Here is a 16,875-nt window from a genome sequence, read left to right as displayed (position 1 = left end):
TTTAGAAGTAAGCCTGTTCAGATTTTTTGTCCTCTTCACAATCATTTATTCTCTCACATTTTTCTATATCACACTGTCTTTTGAATTTTCACATTAACAAAGCCGAAAATTACATTGTTCTTCCAAAATGCAAAACACTTCTGATCATATCAGATGCATGCCCACTCATTCTGCAGTAATAACAATATTTCAAAGGGTTTGCAAATTCTATTGACAAATGAATTTCTATTAATTTATGTTATTATCTTATAAATGAATCCAGAAATAAACATAATAAACAGTGCTAAATTGTGTAATTAATAATAAAAATTTTAACTGTGCTAAATATTTCGTAATTTAAAATGTTTCTAAAAGAAAATAACTCCAGCTGTACATTCAGAGCTAGTACGTATCAAATGTGAAAAAGAAAATAAAGTAATTTCTTTTTTACAGATTTTAGCCTGTAATATAAGACATCAAGTACAAAATCATAAAAGTTTTTTTTTGAAAAACAGCTGAGATAATATTAACCTACTCAAAATTCTTGAATGTTTTCAGTATTGACTTATTCTGTTGTGGAAAAGTAATGCTAGAAGAGAATGTCCATTTACAATATCCCCATCACAAAATTTGGAAATAATGAGTTTACAAAATTTTGTGACTTACTATAAAGTTTTCCAAAAGGTGTACAAAATGATGCCAAAAGATTGAATACAGATTTGTGGATGTATCTGATACATATTACAGAAAACATAAGAAAAATATCTACTATGCAAGTCAAAATTTATACATATCTCAGGACATGGCATTCAGATTTTCAGACCTGTGAATCATTCTGTCACAAGACAATTGATACAAAGTCAAAGCTCTAGAATTTAGAATGTAGTTTATTCATCTCATAATGTACAGTTACAAATCAAAGATTTTTGTACTGCAGACATGTCAAATTACTTTAAAAAATAAGGTTATAATAATTAACATATTTGAGCAGGCATTTCTGAAATTCTAGAATACAATTTATACAATATATTAATAATTTATTGTACAATACATAATCTTTATTGTCTCTTTCCTTTGCAAATTGTCAAACTGTCCTGCCTGAATTCTTCAATTGAATAATAACATTTTTCCACTAGTGTATTAAATAACAATCTTTTTAGTGGGTCAAACTCCCTATTTAACAGATCTGTGTTATTTAATTTATTGTAAATTTTTAATCCCATGTACAATGGTGTATGAGCATAAAGTTTTAAATTATGAGAGGAAGTTTTAAACTGTTTCTGTGATGAGTACTGTAATTGTGGTTGAAATGAAAATTGTCCAGTGAGTTTTGATTTTTATACATGAAAATAATAATTTCATAGATGTACAGAGAAGGAATGGTAAGTATTTTTAATTTTTTAAATAATGGGCAACTTGATGTTCTTCTTTGGACTAAGCACATGTTTCTTATGATTCTCTGTTGAAGAGTAAGTAATCTCAAGCTGTTCATTGAGTTTCCCCAGAAAATTATTCCATATCGAATTGTAGTCTCAAAGTAGCTGTGGTAGACTATCTTTTTGGTGTCCATAAGGGTGAAACCAGATACGACATTCATTCCATAAGCTTGGCTGTTTAGTTTGTTTGCTAAGTAGTCTACATGTGCCTTCCAATTTAAAATTTTGTCAAGATTTAGACCTAAAAATTTTACATAACTTGCTTCAGTCTTTTCCTGATCACTGTACAGTATTCTTATGGGAGATGCTGATGTTTTAGCACTGAACTGCACATTGTGTTTTTGTGACATTGAGTTTTAATCCATTATGATGAAACCATAATTCTAGGTTTCCCATTATATTTTCCACAGTACCATGAATTTGTTCTATATTCTCATTTCAATTAAAACCAACATGTCATCTGCAAATAAAATGGAGTGAACATCAGTGCTTAAAGGTAAATCACTTATGTACAGCAGAAAAAGATAAGGCCTTAAAATTTAGCCCTGTGGGACCACTGTACAAATCTTTTTCCAGTCTGAGAATGATTTTTTTTCCATTTGAACTTACAATAAGTCTCTGTTTTCTTTCTGACAAATAAGATTTGAACAACTGCTGTGCGTTGTCCACAATCCCATATGTCTCTAACTTGTGTAGAAGTAGTAAGTGACTGACCAAGTCAAAAGCTTTAATCAAATCACAAAAAACACCTGTGACCTTTTTACCCTTGTCAAAAGCAGAGCTTATCTTTTGAGCAAATTCCCTGATAGCATTTATTGTACATTTCCCCTTTTGAAATCCAAATTGATTTTGAACTATAATATCATTTTCTATAAGAAAATTTTCAAGATGGTTTGCAACAATCCTTTCTATCACCTTAGCAAAAACTGGCAGCAGGAAAATAGGGAGGTAATTTCCCATGTCATCTGGTGAGCCTTTCTTGAGCAAGTTTTAACACATCCAAGAAATGTGCTTCCTCAAATGACTGATTAATAATTTTAGCCAATGGAGGAGAAATGATGTTATAAACAGCCTTGACTACAGTGGTTGGAATTTCATCCTACCCAGCTGATTTATGGTTTTTTAAAGCCACTATAGCATCTTCTGCATCTGTTGGGATAATTCTTTTGAATGTTTTAAGGCTTGCATTTTGTTTTGTATTTACAAAGTTGACATTTACCTTGTCCTGGTGGGCTGTGATATTCGCTTCTGATTTTGCCACATTCATGAAGAAATCATTGAAACAGTTTGACATTTGAAAAGGATCTATAATTATATCATTTTTAATTTTTATTTGGACAATTTCTTGGCACTTTTTTTTTTTACTCGCAACTCAGATTTGATGACACACCAAATTGCCTTTAATTTATTTTCATGTTTACTAATAAACAGGTTGTTAGCCAATTATTTTGCTGCCTGTACAACTTTTTTGAATGTATTCTTATGTCTCTTTACATACCCCACAAAGTCAGCATTTTTGTTATGTTTTAACCAGTGCTGTTTTTCTAAAAAAATATGTTTGACGGTACTCAGACATTGGATATAATGCAGTGAAAATTACTTATAACTGAAGCATGGGATACCACCCGTCTGCTTTTAGCCATGAAGCCATCAACATGTCGAACTACAAAAAAAATGGTATCGATCGCAGCTTCGAAATCCTTGAAACAGTCTATAACATTGCTTTTCCCACCAAAAACTGCACTGATATCATTCACATTGCAATTACCAATATGAAAAAAATGAAATAAAAAATTTACGTCCGTGAAATAAATCCTTGGCACTCTTCCAAGTTCTCAAGATAGTAAAAAAATTACTTTGTCGACGAAAAAGTTTAGGAGTATGTATCCCCCAGGGTTCCCCCAGAAAAACAGCACTGGTTTTAACTTATTGTGAAGCTGTCTTTTCCTGGCACTAGAAACTTTTACTCCTGGTGTAATCCAATTAATTTTTTGGGCACTCTTTGTCGCCAAACTTGACAACATTTACTTGTTGAAAACATTTACAAAACAATTTTGTAATGTTTTAGGAATATAACACAAAATCAATCAGACACATTAACCAGAGTATATAAGGATATGTTGACAAATTAATGGCAAAAATAATGAAGAAAATGTTAGGGCCTAAGCTTATGATGTGGGGACCAACTCATGAATTCAAACCACACCAGGATCAGACCAGGAAAAAATGTTTCAACAGAACATAATGAATAAAGTTCATAATCATATCAATAAGTTTAGTCATGCGCAAAGAGTAATTATAGGAAGCATATAGCCTCTCTTTGAGTACACACATACAGTCGTGATGACCAGGGGTATCCAAAATAGAGTTAAGCATGGGTTTGCCCACAACTCAAGTTTCAATTACATACAATATTGAAGTAGTCAGGTTAAATACAGATAACCAGAGTCATAAATAGCTTTGAACAATGACATAATTGAGTAGCTTGAGGACTAAATTTGGTGTACGAAATCAAACATGTATACCTCTTGTTATACTATCTATACTAGTAAATGTCTTCCACTCTATTTGCTAATTGTTCATACAAATGAACCTACATAAATAGAGGTCTAGAGTTTCAGTTACAATTGATAAAAAAGATAAATACATACTGTATTGGGAAGTTAATCCCCCTACTTGAAAGAAACATGCATTTATGTGGAATAACACTGTCCATGCCAGTGATGGTTTTTCTAAACAAATAGTTCAATAAATTCTTCATGTAGAATAATTTCTTGGCTAACAATTTACAAATATCAGTCACAATACTGATGTAGTTGACAGAAGCTTGAGTGCATTATCCAGCACCTGTGATCTCTTGTAAGTTGACTGGACCAGAAGGATACAGTCATACAGCAGTGCGGAAGTGGATTCACCCACATATTTAGGCTACCGCCCTAGGTTTCTCATCACACACTCCAACGGATAGGTTACTTCCTGTCTAGCATTCATATCAAATCCTGCAACATTGTTTTGTGTACTAAATATGCTGTTCAATACCTTCCTCACATTATATGGCATATGCTCTTCCTATTTATATTCCAAAAGCAAGTAAATAGGATTTACATCAGATAGGATTAAAAAGTGTTCGCATACGACACTTTAATAAACAGAGCTAAAGGCAATGAAAAAATGAACTAGAAATGTGATAAAGCACAAATCTATTACAAAACGTAATTGTTGTATAAATATAATAGTTGTATAAACCTGTAAGTGTAGTGTGCCATAGATTTAAACTCAGTCAATAGGTACAACAGAACTTTAGAAATCACATGCTCTTACATACGACATTCCTGACAAACAAAACACAATTATATAGTTGTATGAATCTGCAAACATAGTGTATCTTTTCTTCCAGACTAGGTATCATTATGCGTCCATGTTCAAAGGACTTTTTTTCTTTATTACAAGTTAACAGTACTTGACATTTTACCAATTTGCTATGCTTACCTGTAACTCCTCTTATCTTTACACCTACAATTGATGTTTCCACAAAATTCTTACTATACTGGATCTTGTCTCTAAATTGTTGAGATATACCCACTTCATGCAAAAGATCACTTTCAGTTTTGTCAAATGCTACATCCATAATGATTTAAAAGGTTTTGTCAATTTTACTGGGGTCATAGCATTACTTTGGTTATTCATGGTGTCAGGTAAAGATTGCACACAATGAATGGATTCCATAGTACAACTAACATCACTTGTTACAGAAGGAACACAAAATACACACATCAAAAAAAAGTTTTGCATACCTCGGTTCCAAGAGTTCCAGAACCTGTACAGAAAATTGGAATAGCGATCAGCATAAACATCATTTCTGCCCTTTTTATTGCTCATGAGAACCACACATTGCATGTTGTACCACCGTACAACAAGATCTTCAGAGGTGGTGGTCCAGATTGCTGTACCTCTAATACCCAGTAGCACGTCCTCTTGCATTGATGCATGCCTGTATTCATCATGGTGTTCTATCCACAAGTTCATCAGGGCACTGTTGGTCCAGATTGTCCCACTGCTCAATGAGCGATTCGGTGTAGATCCCTCAGAGGGGTTAGTGGGTCACATTGCCATAAACAGCCTCCTTCAATCCATCCCAGGCATGTTTGGTAGGGTTCATGTCTGGAGAACATGCTGAGCTCTAGTTGAGTGATGTCATTATCCTGTAGGAAGTCATTCACAAGATATACATGATGGGGGTGCAAAATGTTGTCCATGAACGAATGCCTCGCCATTAAGCTGCTGATATGGTTGCACTATTGGTCGAAGGATGCCATTCACGTATTGTATAGCTGTTACTGCACCTTCCATGACCATCAGTGGTGTACGTCATCTCAGCATAATGCCACCCCAAAACAGCAAGAAACCTCTACCTTGCTGCACTCACTGAACAGTGTGTCTAAGGCATTTGGCCTGACCAGGTTGCCTCCAAACATGTCTCTGACAATTGTCTGGGTGAAGGCATATACGACACTCATCAGTGAAGAGAACATGATGCCAATCCTGAGTAGTCCATTTGGCATGTTATTGCTCATGAGAACCACACATTGCCATCTGTACTGCATTGCATGGTGTCATGGCTGCAAAGATGAACCATACCATGGACGTCGGGAGTGAAGTTGCATATCATGCAGCCTATTGCACACAGTTTGAGTCGTAACATGACATCCTGTGGCTGCACAAAAAGCATTATTCAACATGGTGACATTGCTGTCAGGTTTCCTCCAAGCCATAATCCTTTGGTAGCAGTCATCCACTGGAGTAGTAGCCCTTGGGTGGCCTGAGTGAGATATGTCGTCGACAGTTCCTGTCTCTCTGTATCTCCTCCATGTCCAAACAACATCACTTTCGTTCACTCCGAGACACTGGGACACTTCACTTTTTGAGAGCAATTCCTAGCAGAAAGTAACAATGCAGATGTGATCGAACTGCTGTTCCGACCATCTAGGCATGGTTGAGCTACAGGCAACATGAGCCGTGTAGCTCCTTCCTGGTGGAATGACTGGAACTGATCGGTTGTCAGACTCCCTCCGTCTAATAGGCACTGCTCATGCATGGTTGTCTACGTCTTTGGGTGGGTTTAGTGACATCTCTGGACAGTCAAAGGGACTGTGTATGTGATACAATGTCCACAGTCAATGCCTGTCTTCAGGAGTTCTGGGAACCGGGGTGAAGCAAAACTTTTTTTGATGTGTGTATATTTCTGTCAAAATTACACTTCCTGCTCAGATCTTCTTTCACTTCATTTCACCAATTAGGATACAAATTTTGACTAACCTCAGCTAACTTATCCCAGAATGCAGATTTGTCTATTTTATCATCAATCTGGTCCCAAACAAACTTCATAAAGTTTTAACCTTTATTCTCTAGGCTCAAAGATAACTTGTAACCTCCCACTCACTTATCGACCTTAATGACAGTGAAAAATTAAACCGCATACACCTAATGGAAATTTAGGAAAAGCAATCGTCACCGAAGTTAATTTGTTGCTAAATAGGGAGGAAAGGGTTACATCTAACTGAAAGGAAAAATGCAAATGAAATTGGTGAAAATTAATTTTGAGAAAAGGGTAAAATTAATAAAGAAAGTAAATGTGCAGTTGTTTCAATTAATTGGCGTTAATTAGATATTTGAGATTTGTGGAAAATTACACTCGCCAGTCCTATGGACAACTACTATAATAACTGAAAATGAAAGATTAATGCACATGTAATTAGCACTAAAAGCATGGCAACTGAAGGTTGACATGTGCTGTGTGAAAACTGAGTGTTTGTCAGAAGTAATAAATTTTGCTACACTCTGACTCAATTTAGCAAAAGGATTAATAAAACCAGAAAATTGAAAGTTAATTTAGTGACTGAAATTAATAGTGAACTTTGTTTCTGAAGCACTATGAAATTCAATAAAATAAGGTTAGTCTTGGGCTACCTCAACAATCATTTCAAAAGCTACTTGAATCTACACAATTTAGAAATAAAGAGATTTAACCTTGAACTTGAACTAAATGATTCTGAACAATTTACAATAGTAAAATTTAGTACATACCAAGCTGAGCTGCAGTCACAGGTAAGCTAAAATATGGTAACAAAACTCGCACTCTTAATTTGTGCTTGTGTAATCTAAATATTGTAGCCAGCTATGAATACTTTAACTGAACTTTGAAATTAAAGCAGTGCAATGGAAAGATATTACTTTAATGCTGGCGTTTGAATTTCAACGACACTCAGGTTCATTTCGGAAAAGGAAGGGACCCTGCTTGGTAATGCAATTGGGACAATGAGCAACAAAGGTTCATGCTGAGTTGCTGTATTTTGCTAATGGAGTAGTTTGAAAAGCTGAGGTCTGCCATACAGTTCTAAAACTTTACGTGCTTTCACTCTTCCTTGTTGGTTGATTGAAAGTTTGAAGTCATCGATCGAGGATGTGGTGACAGTCACTCATTGTCGACCGTCACTGTTGCAGAAGCTGGATGTTGGTGCACCTTCTTCTCAACACAGTCACCAGGCGAAATGGGCTCTTGATGTGCACCAGCTAATGCTTCCCGTCCGCAACACCGTGTCAGAAACTATCATAGCAAGTCGAGGGCAATTACATGCTGCCAAACCCCGAAAGCGCGGCAACTCGCGGGAACGTCACACAACACACCTGCTCCACCACCCTACTCCAGCTAAACCCCATCTGCCCGTGTTCCATGCGGCAGAGTTAACACTACCAAGGATCCTAAACACTTTGGTTCTCCACACGACCTATCGATGTAATCGTTCAATAGCATAGTTTTCCCTAGGCCAGACTCAGCGTAAAAATACAAATAATATTTACAAAACCAACCAATTATGCATCGACATAAATGCATAAGTATATATACAAATAGTAGAACAATTACAATATATAAAGACACAGAAATGTCATATGTTCAGGTAACAAAATAAGGAAAAATATTTATAGTACAATAGATGGAGATAGGAGGATATGCATTTCCGGCATTACACGCGCCCCATATTGTCTGAGGATGTTCGTGTAACCTAAACAGACTCAGAAAATGTCCCAAAAAGGAAAAAAAAACAGCGGAAATGCATATGCTCAAAACATCAAGAAAATTTAGCATTAGGCTAATTAACCATAAACCAATTTTTAGACCATAATAATTGAGTGGAGTCACTCCTAACCTTATTCCACTCTGTCATCTTACACAAAAGAAAACAGGTTGACAACATATTAAAATTCATAGAAAACATAGAAAATGGTTTAGCTATTCTAAAATCAGAAAAAATTCCTAACAGTATCAAGAAATGGAATACTATTTACAAAATTAATCAGAGTACATGGTCATAAAAAAGGTAAATCAAAATACACAAATTAATAATTAATTACATAGAATACACATTTTATATAACCTTTTCATAATTAATATTCTCGTCATGAGAGTCCACTTAAAGCTAAACAAGAAAATAATACACAGCAGATCGAGAAAAAAAATATTGACAGCAGAATTCCTTCACATCAGCTGTCCGGGAAGAAAAACAACTCCGCCTTCCATACTCGCAAGTACAAAGAATGTCGACAGCAGCACAAGAGCCAACAGCGGCTCCGCCTCGCCAGTATTGTTGCGCCCGCCTGTGCAGCACACTAGATCTCACTTGCCTGTGTAATGGCATTTCCAGAACGTCCATTTCACTGAATTCCTTCAGAAAGACTCACTCCCGAGTAATCTCAAGGAGTCCATTAACACTATCACAGTGGATAACTCAACACTGCCCATCATCACACGCACGTACTAGCCTGAAACTTAAAACAGCATCTAAGTACATTGGCAATGACTAGTAAAACACACATTCATGAAATCTTACAGCTAGTTACAAAATCATATTTACATTCCTTAATCTACTGTGACTCAGCTGAAAATTTAAACTAGCAGCTTGGATTTTTCAATTGATTAATAATCAGTTACTCTTAAATCATTTAATCAAAATTAATTACTTATTAATTACAACTTCTTTAATGACCTCTTGGCCAGGCGAAAGCATGGCAACCTAGCAAATCCTTAAATCTTACACTCTATATTTACATACTGTACAAATTACACATTCTGTGGTATTAATCAGTCTTTGGTTGGTACAATTTCAAGTCTACAATGTTCCGTATACCTAATAGTTTTCCAGGGCTTGGATACTCCAAGCAATAAGCATTTGTGTGTGGTATACCAATGACTTTATATGGTCCATTATAAACACAATTAAATTTAGAGATTTCATTGTCTATCTCGCTTGATTTCTCATGAGCTTTTACAAGCACTAAGGCTCCGACTGCAAACAAAACACGCTTTAGCGTCTGACGACGTATGCGAGCATCGGCTTTTAGCTTCATTATTTCTCACAAATGATCTTTTTTCACACCAATACTAATGTCAATCCGTGAAGGAATTTGATTATCTCTACGTTTGACACACTGTCTACAATACTTTCCAATTCACTTTCTACACTATTGACAACGCCGAGATTCCTCTCGTTACAGTAGTTCAAATTCATGCCTACGTCAATGGCACCTGACCTGTTAACAATGTGTCTAGGCTGGTATTGCCTATGCACACCGACTCCTGCCTCGTCAAAACTAACTACCATTGTTTTATCTTGTGATGTACATGTCAAAGTTTTGCTTTCGCAATTAATCACTGCACGGTACTTTAATAGCCAATCTAACCTGATAATTACTTCCATAGTTAAATCTGGCATGACAACAAACTCTTGTTCAAATCGTGCCCCACATATCTCGAAGTTGACAAAAATCTGTTTTGTGACCGGTTTACTGGCCTTCCCAGTAGCACCGATAATTTTGACTCCTGTTACTGGCATAACTACAATACCATTTCTGTCTTTCAGTAACTCAAATATTTTCCCAGATACAGCACTCAATTCTGCACCAGAGTCAATCAACACATTTAGTTGTAGCCGTGCATATTAACAGGCACTACTATCTGTCTACACTTATCCTCGACTGTTTCTTTATTTTCCCACAATAAATCCTCGTCTATATCCAGGTCATCCCAGAAAAAAACCATCTGGCTTTGGTCCTAAATTTGGCTTATCTGGTGGCTTTTTCAGCCTCTGTTCACATACAGTTTTAATTTCAACACGTTTGTCCTGAGGCTTAGTCTGTAGCTTCGCCTCCAATACCGAAACCTTTTCCTGTAACTTGTCAACTATTGAGTGTTTCTTTGCTATCAATTCACTAATTGTCACCTTCGTTGATTCCTCTTTGGCCATATTGATCTCATCTGTCAATCTACCTGGAGGAATGTGCCCAGTAGTATCTGCAATTACTTCCTCTGGATGTGCGCAACCCACACTGCTACTGTCCGACCGTATAATGTCAGCCCTAACCTCATACACGCTGTAATCTACGTGCTTTTCTACCAATTGTGTCCGGCTATCACTAAAATTCTCATAATCTTTCTCCTTAATACTTTCGCAATGCTTAAACTGGAGTTTTGCGTCGGATGGGTCGGCCACTTCTACCACTATAACTTTCGGTAAAGTCTGCCGGTCAGGGCCAGAACTATCCGTTACTACTTCAACATCCAACTCTTGCGGGACAAAAGACGATGAACGTTGCTCGTGCTCCCCATTAACATCAACTATTTCTGGTAAAGTCTGCCGGTTAGGGCCAGAACTTTCTATCCCTTCACAAGCACTATCTTCCTGCAGGACGAGATGTGGCAAATCCTGCCTGCGCTCCCCATAAACACTTCTCCCGTACAGGCCCCTATAATCTCTTAGTTCGTTGTATAAGTGACGGAACTGCCTTAACCAGAACTCATCCCTCTCTGCATCCCCTCGCTCGATGACGGACGTGTTATCTGACATCTCATCTCCTCTGAACAATTGCGAATCATTCTTAAACTCAATCTCCAGTTCCGCTGTGGGTGTTACAGCTGCCACTTTATAATCGATTTCCGGAACACTACTTAAATTGTTCTCACTGACTGTGAATGTATTTTCTACTGCTGTGTCTACAGCTGATCTACTGCTTGTGGCCGCACTCCTTTCTCTTAACACTGGCACTCTCTCCCGCCGTTGATTATTCCATACGGAATTTTCATAATGACGACACCTAGGTTTTCTCCTGTTATTGGGCCGCCAAAATTTCTCCACGCCCCGTCATCCCCTCAGCGGTGCAGCTAATGGTTTCCCTGTCTTGTCCCAGCAGATCTGCTCTCTGGATGCTGCTGAGGCAGCTTATCACACCCTCTGGCATTATTACTATTCTGCAAAGCCCATATCACATTAGTATGATAATGGTTTCCGTCATTCCTGTTATTACTCGCATTGTATCGATTGTCATTACGGTCGGAACCATTATTGTTATTGCTGCCATGGTTGCGGTATGCATTATTCCCATAGTTATTGTTGTTGTGGTACCCATTGCTGCTACCACGGCCTCTACCATTGTCGCGATTATTGTGTCAATTGTCCTCGTCCTCAACTCTTCCCAGGAAATCATTGATTGTCTTGTAATTGCTTCCTACGTAGCATTTTGTATCATCTGGAAGCTTCTTGTAGAGTTCCCAGACTATATCGGATTCTGTGCGACGATCATGCAAATATTCCAACTTGCGGATTCAGCCCTCACAAAACTCCTTCATCGAGCCACACGAATTCACATCAAAAGGCCTCGATATGATAAATTCGCGCCAAACACTTTGTTGTTTTTGCTCTGACCAGTATTCAGCCAGAAACGAATTTTTAAACTCTTCAAAAGTCAGGTTCGTAATGTTGATGTTGAAGCCCCAACACTTGGCATCACCAGCCAACACCTCAATAAAACTGCATTGATTTTTCTCTCATTAGTCCATGATCTTGGTAAAACTCTTTCACAATTTTTAATGAAATCCATCGCGTGTATACAACCTTTTTTCAAGGGGTCGAACCGCTCCTCTTTCGTCAACAATTCCGAACTATGTGCACAGATTGGCACATAGCTCTGTTTTTTATCAAGTTTCTTTTCTAATTCTGACACTCTCGTAATTACTTGGCAAGTGGTTGTCGCAAGCTTTTCCACTTCCCTCTTTTTCTCTTCGCAGGTATTAGCCTGCTTCCTCACTTTAATATCTACTTCGGACACTAAAGCCTTTAAAGTTTCCACCTTCTGTTGATCCTCTTTTTTCACTAATTGAATTTGTTCCGTCACCTTATTCTCGATGATCGGAGCAACTGCTTCTCCTACACTTTTCTTGATTCTGCTAATTTCGGAATCAAAACGAGTATTTGGGCTTGCAATTTCTGCCTGAACTCCTATCATTTCCTGTTTAAGATTACCAATTTCGGTATTAATTACAACAATATCTTCTTTGATTTTATCAACTTTTGTGTTAACAACTCCAACATTGTTGTTAACAACATTAATAGCTTTGTTCTGATTGTCTAGCTTCCTGTCAATGTTTTCAGACTGAGCTTCTTGCTTGGCAGACTGAGCTTCTTGCTTGGCAGACTGAGCTTTAATTTCTGCCAATTGAGTTTCTATCTTGCTAGACTGAGCCTTGATTTTGTTAACCATAACATTCAATAAATCAGTTAAATTCCCGGAAACCAGCGGTTTTACTTCCGTAGCAGGTGCCTCTTTAATTGTCCCCCCATATTCGTCATCAAGGGGTTCAGATTTGATCTTCACTTCCAATTCTGAAACATTTTCTAAAGTTTGGAATTCCATTTCTGCTCTTTGTTGCGTTTCGGTGGCTGTGTCTTTCATGCTAGCCGCCTGCCCCTGAACAATGGGTTCCGCGGTGCGCGTTTCCCACTGTTCGACCGATTGTTTCGTATCCAAGTCTACCAAATTTAGGTAATTGTTGCCTTCACTCATTTTAATAATTTTCAATATAAATGCCAAATCTCAAATCTAATTAGGATTCCTCCCACTACTTATTCTCACTGACGTAACTACCTGTTCATAACCAGTACTTTCTTGCGAGATTTGCGCAATGCAAAATACGTGTCCAGAACAACCTCAAATCCGAAGATTGTCCTGTCACCAAGTCGCCACGTGTAACCTCCCCCTCACCTATCAACCTTAATGAGCTTGAAAAATTAAACCGCATTCACCTAATGTAAATTTGGGAAAAGCAATCGTCACCGAAGTTAATTTGTCGCTAAGGAGGGAGGGAGGGGTTACATCTAAATGAAAGGAAAAATGCAAATGAAATTGGTGAAAACTAATTTTGAAAAAAGGGTAAAATTAATAAAGAAAGTAAATGTGCGGTCGTTACGTTAACAATTAATTGGCATTAATTAGATATTTGAAATTTGGGGAAAATTACAGTCGCCAGTCCTATGGACAACTACTATAATAACTGAAAATGAAAGATTAATGCACATATAATAAGCACTAAAAGCATGGCAACTGAAGGTTGACACGTGCTGTGTGTAAACTGAATGTTTGTCAGAAGTAATAAATTTTGCTACACTCTGACTCAATTTAGCAAAAGGATTAATAAAACCAGAAAATTGAAAGTTAATTTAGTGACTGAAATTAATAGTGAACTTTGTTTCTGAAGCACTACGAAATTCAATAAAATAAGGTTAGTCTTGGGCTACCTCAACAACCATTTCAAAAGCTACTTGAATCTACGCAATTTAGAAATAAAGAGATTTAACTTTGAACTTGAATTAAATGATTCTGAACAATTTACAATAGTAAAATTTAGTATATACCGAGCTGAGCTGCAGTCACAGGTAAGCTAAAATATGGTAACAAAACTTGCACTCTTAATTTGTGCTTGTGTAATCTAAATATTGTAGCCAGCTATAAATACTTTAACTGAACTTTGAAATTAAAGCAGTGAAATGGAATGATATTACTTTAATGCTGGCGTTTGAATTTCAACGACACTCAGGTTCATTTCGGAAAAGGAAGGCACCCTGCTTGGTAATGCAATTGGGACAATGAGCAACAAAGGTTCATGCTAAGTTGCTGTATTTTGCTAATGGAATAGTTTGAAAAGCTGAGGTCTGCCATACAGTTCTAAAACTTTACGTGCTTTCAGTCTTCCTTGTTGGTTGATTGAAGGTTTGAAGTCGTCGATCGAGGATGTGGTGACAGTCACTCATTGTCGGTCGTCGCTGTTGCAGAGGCTGGATGTTGGCACGCCTTCTTCTCGACATGGTCACCAGGCGAAATGGGCTCTTGATGTGTGCCAGCTAATGCTTCCCATCCGCAATACTGTGTCAAAAACTATCATAGCAAGTCAAGGGCAATTACATGCTGCCAAACCCCGAAAGCACGGCAACTCGCGGGAATGTCACACAACACACCTGCTCCACCGCCCTACTCCAGCCAGACCCCATCTGCCCGTTCCATGTGGCAGAGTTAACACTACCAAAGATCCTAAACACTTTGGTTCTCCACATGACATATTGATGTAATCGTTCGATAGCATAGTTTTCCCTAGGCCAGACTCAGCATAAAAATACAAATAATATTTACAGAACAAACCAATTATACATCAACATAATTGCAATATACACTCCTGGAAATTGAAATAAGAACACCGTGAATTCATTGTCCCAGGATGGGGAAACTTTATTGACACATTCCTGGGGTCAGATACATCACATGATCACACTGACAGAACCACAGGCACATAGACACAGGCAACAGAGCATGCACAATGTCGGCACTAGTACAGTGTATATCCACCTTTCGCAGCAATGCAGGCTGCTATTATCCCATGGAGACGATCGTAGAGATGCTGGATGTAGTCCTGTGGAACGGCTTGCCATGCCATTTCCACCTGGCGCCTCAGTTGGACCAGCGTTCGTGCTGGACGTGCAGGCCACGTGAGACGACGCTTCATCCAGTCCCAGACATGCTCAATGGGGGACAGATCCAGAGATCTTGCTGGCCAGGGTAGTTGACTTACACCTTCTAGAGCACGTTGGGTGGAACGGGATAGATGCGGACGTGCATTGTCCTGTTGGAACAGCAAGTTCCCTTGCCGGTCTAGGAATGGTAGAACGAAGGGTTCGATGACGGTTTGGATGTACCGTGCACTATTCAGTGTCCCCTCGACGATCACCAGTGGTGTACGGCCAGTGTAGGAGATCGCTCCCCACACCATGATGCCGGGTGTTGGCCCTGTGTGCCTCGGTCGTATGCAGTCCTGATTGTGGCGCTCACCTGCACGGCGCCAGACACGCATACGACCATCATTGGCACCAAGGCAGAAGCGACTCTCATCGCTGAAGACGACACGTCTCCATTCGTCCCTCCATTCACGCCTGTCGCGACACCACTGGAGGCGGGCTGCACGATGTTGGGGCGTGAGCGGAAGACGGCCTAACGGTGTGCGGGACCGTAGCCCAGCTTCATGGAGACGGTTGCGAATGGTCCTCGCCGATACCCCAGGAGCAACAGTGTCCCTAATTTGCTGGGAAGTGGCGGTGCGGTCCCCTACGGCACTGCGTAGGATCCTACGGTCTTGGCGTGCATCCGTGCGTCGCTGCGGTCCGGTCCCAGGTCGACGGGCACGTGCACCTTCCGCCGACCACTGGCGACAACATCGATGTACTGTGGAGACCTCACGCCCCACGTGTTGAGCAATTCGGCGGTACGTCCACCCGGCCTCCCGCATGCCCACTATACGCCCTCGCTCAAAGTCCGTCAACTGCACATACGGTTCACGTCCACGCTGTCGCGGCATGCTACCAGTGTTAAAGACTGCGATGGAGCTCCGTATGCCACGGCAAACTGGCTGACACTGACGGCGGCGGTGCACAAATGCTGCGCAGCTAGCGCCATTTGACGGCCAACACCGCGGTTCCTGGTGTGTCCGCTGTGCCGTGCGTGTGATCATCGCTTGTACAGCCCTCTCGCAGTGTCCGGAGCAAGTGTGGTGGGTCTGACACACCGGTGTCAATGTGTTCTTTTTTCCATTTCCAGGAGTGTATAAAGACACAGAAATGTCATATTTTCAGGTAACAAAATAAGGAAAAAAAATTATAGTACAATAGATGGAAATAGGAGGTTATGCATTTCTGGCGTTACGAACTTACCTTTACTGTTTGGATCATTACATTAATGAAAAACTAGTTTGACTGGACTTGTATTCCATGACTCTCACTAACAGTAGCACATAAATCACTTGTTGTTGTTGTTGTTGTTGTGGTCTTCAGTCCTGAGACTGGTTTGATGCAGCTCTCCATGCTACTCTATCCTGTGCAAGCTTCTTCATCTCCCAGTACCTACTGCAACCTACATCCTTCTGAATCTGCTTAGTGTATTCATCTCTTGGTCTCCCTCTACGATTTTTACCCTCCACGCTGCCCTCCAATACTAAATTGGTGATCCCTTGATGCCTCAGAACATGTCCTACCAACCGATCCCTTCTTCTGGTCAAGTTGTGCCACAAACTTCTCTTCTCCCCAATCCTATT

The sequence above is a fragment of the Schistocerca piceifrons genome, chromosome 2 (assembly GCF_021461385.2).
Source record: "Schistocerca piceifrons isolate TAMUIC-IGC-003096 chromosome 2, iqSchPice1.1, whole genome shotgun sequence".
Classification (NCBI taxonomy): Eukaryota; Metazoa; Arthropoda; class Insecta; order Orthoptera; family Acrididae; genus Schistocerca; species Schistocerca piceifrons.
The sequence above is the reverse complement of the archived record's forward strand: the minus strand, read 5'-3'. Positions refer to the sequence as shown.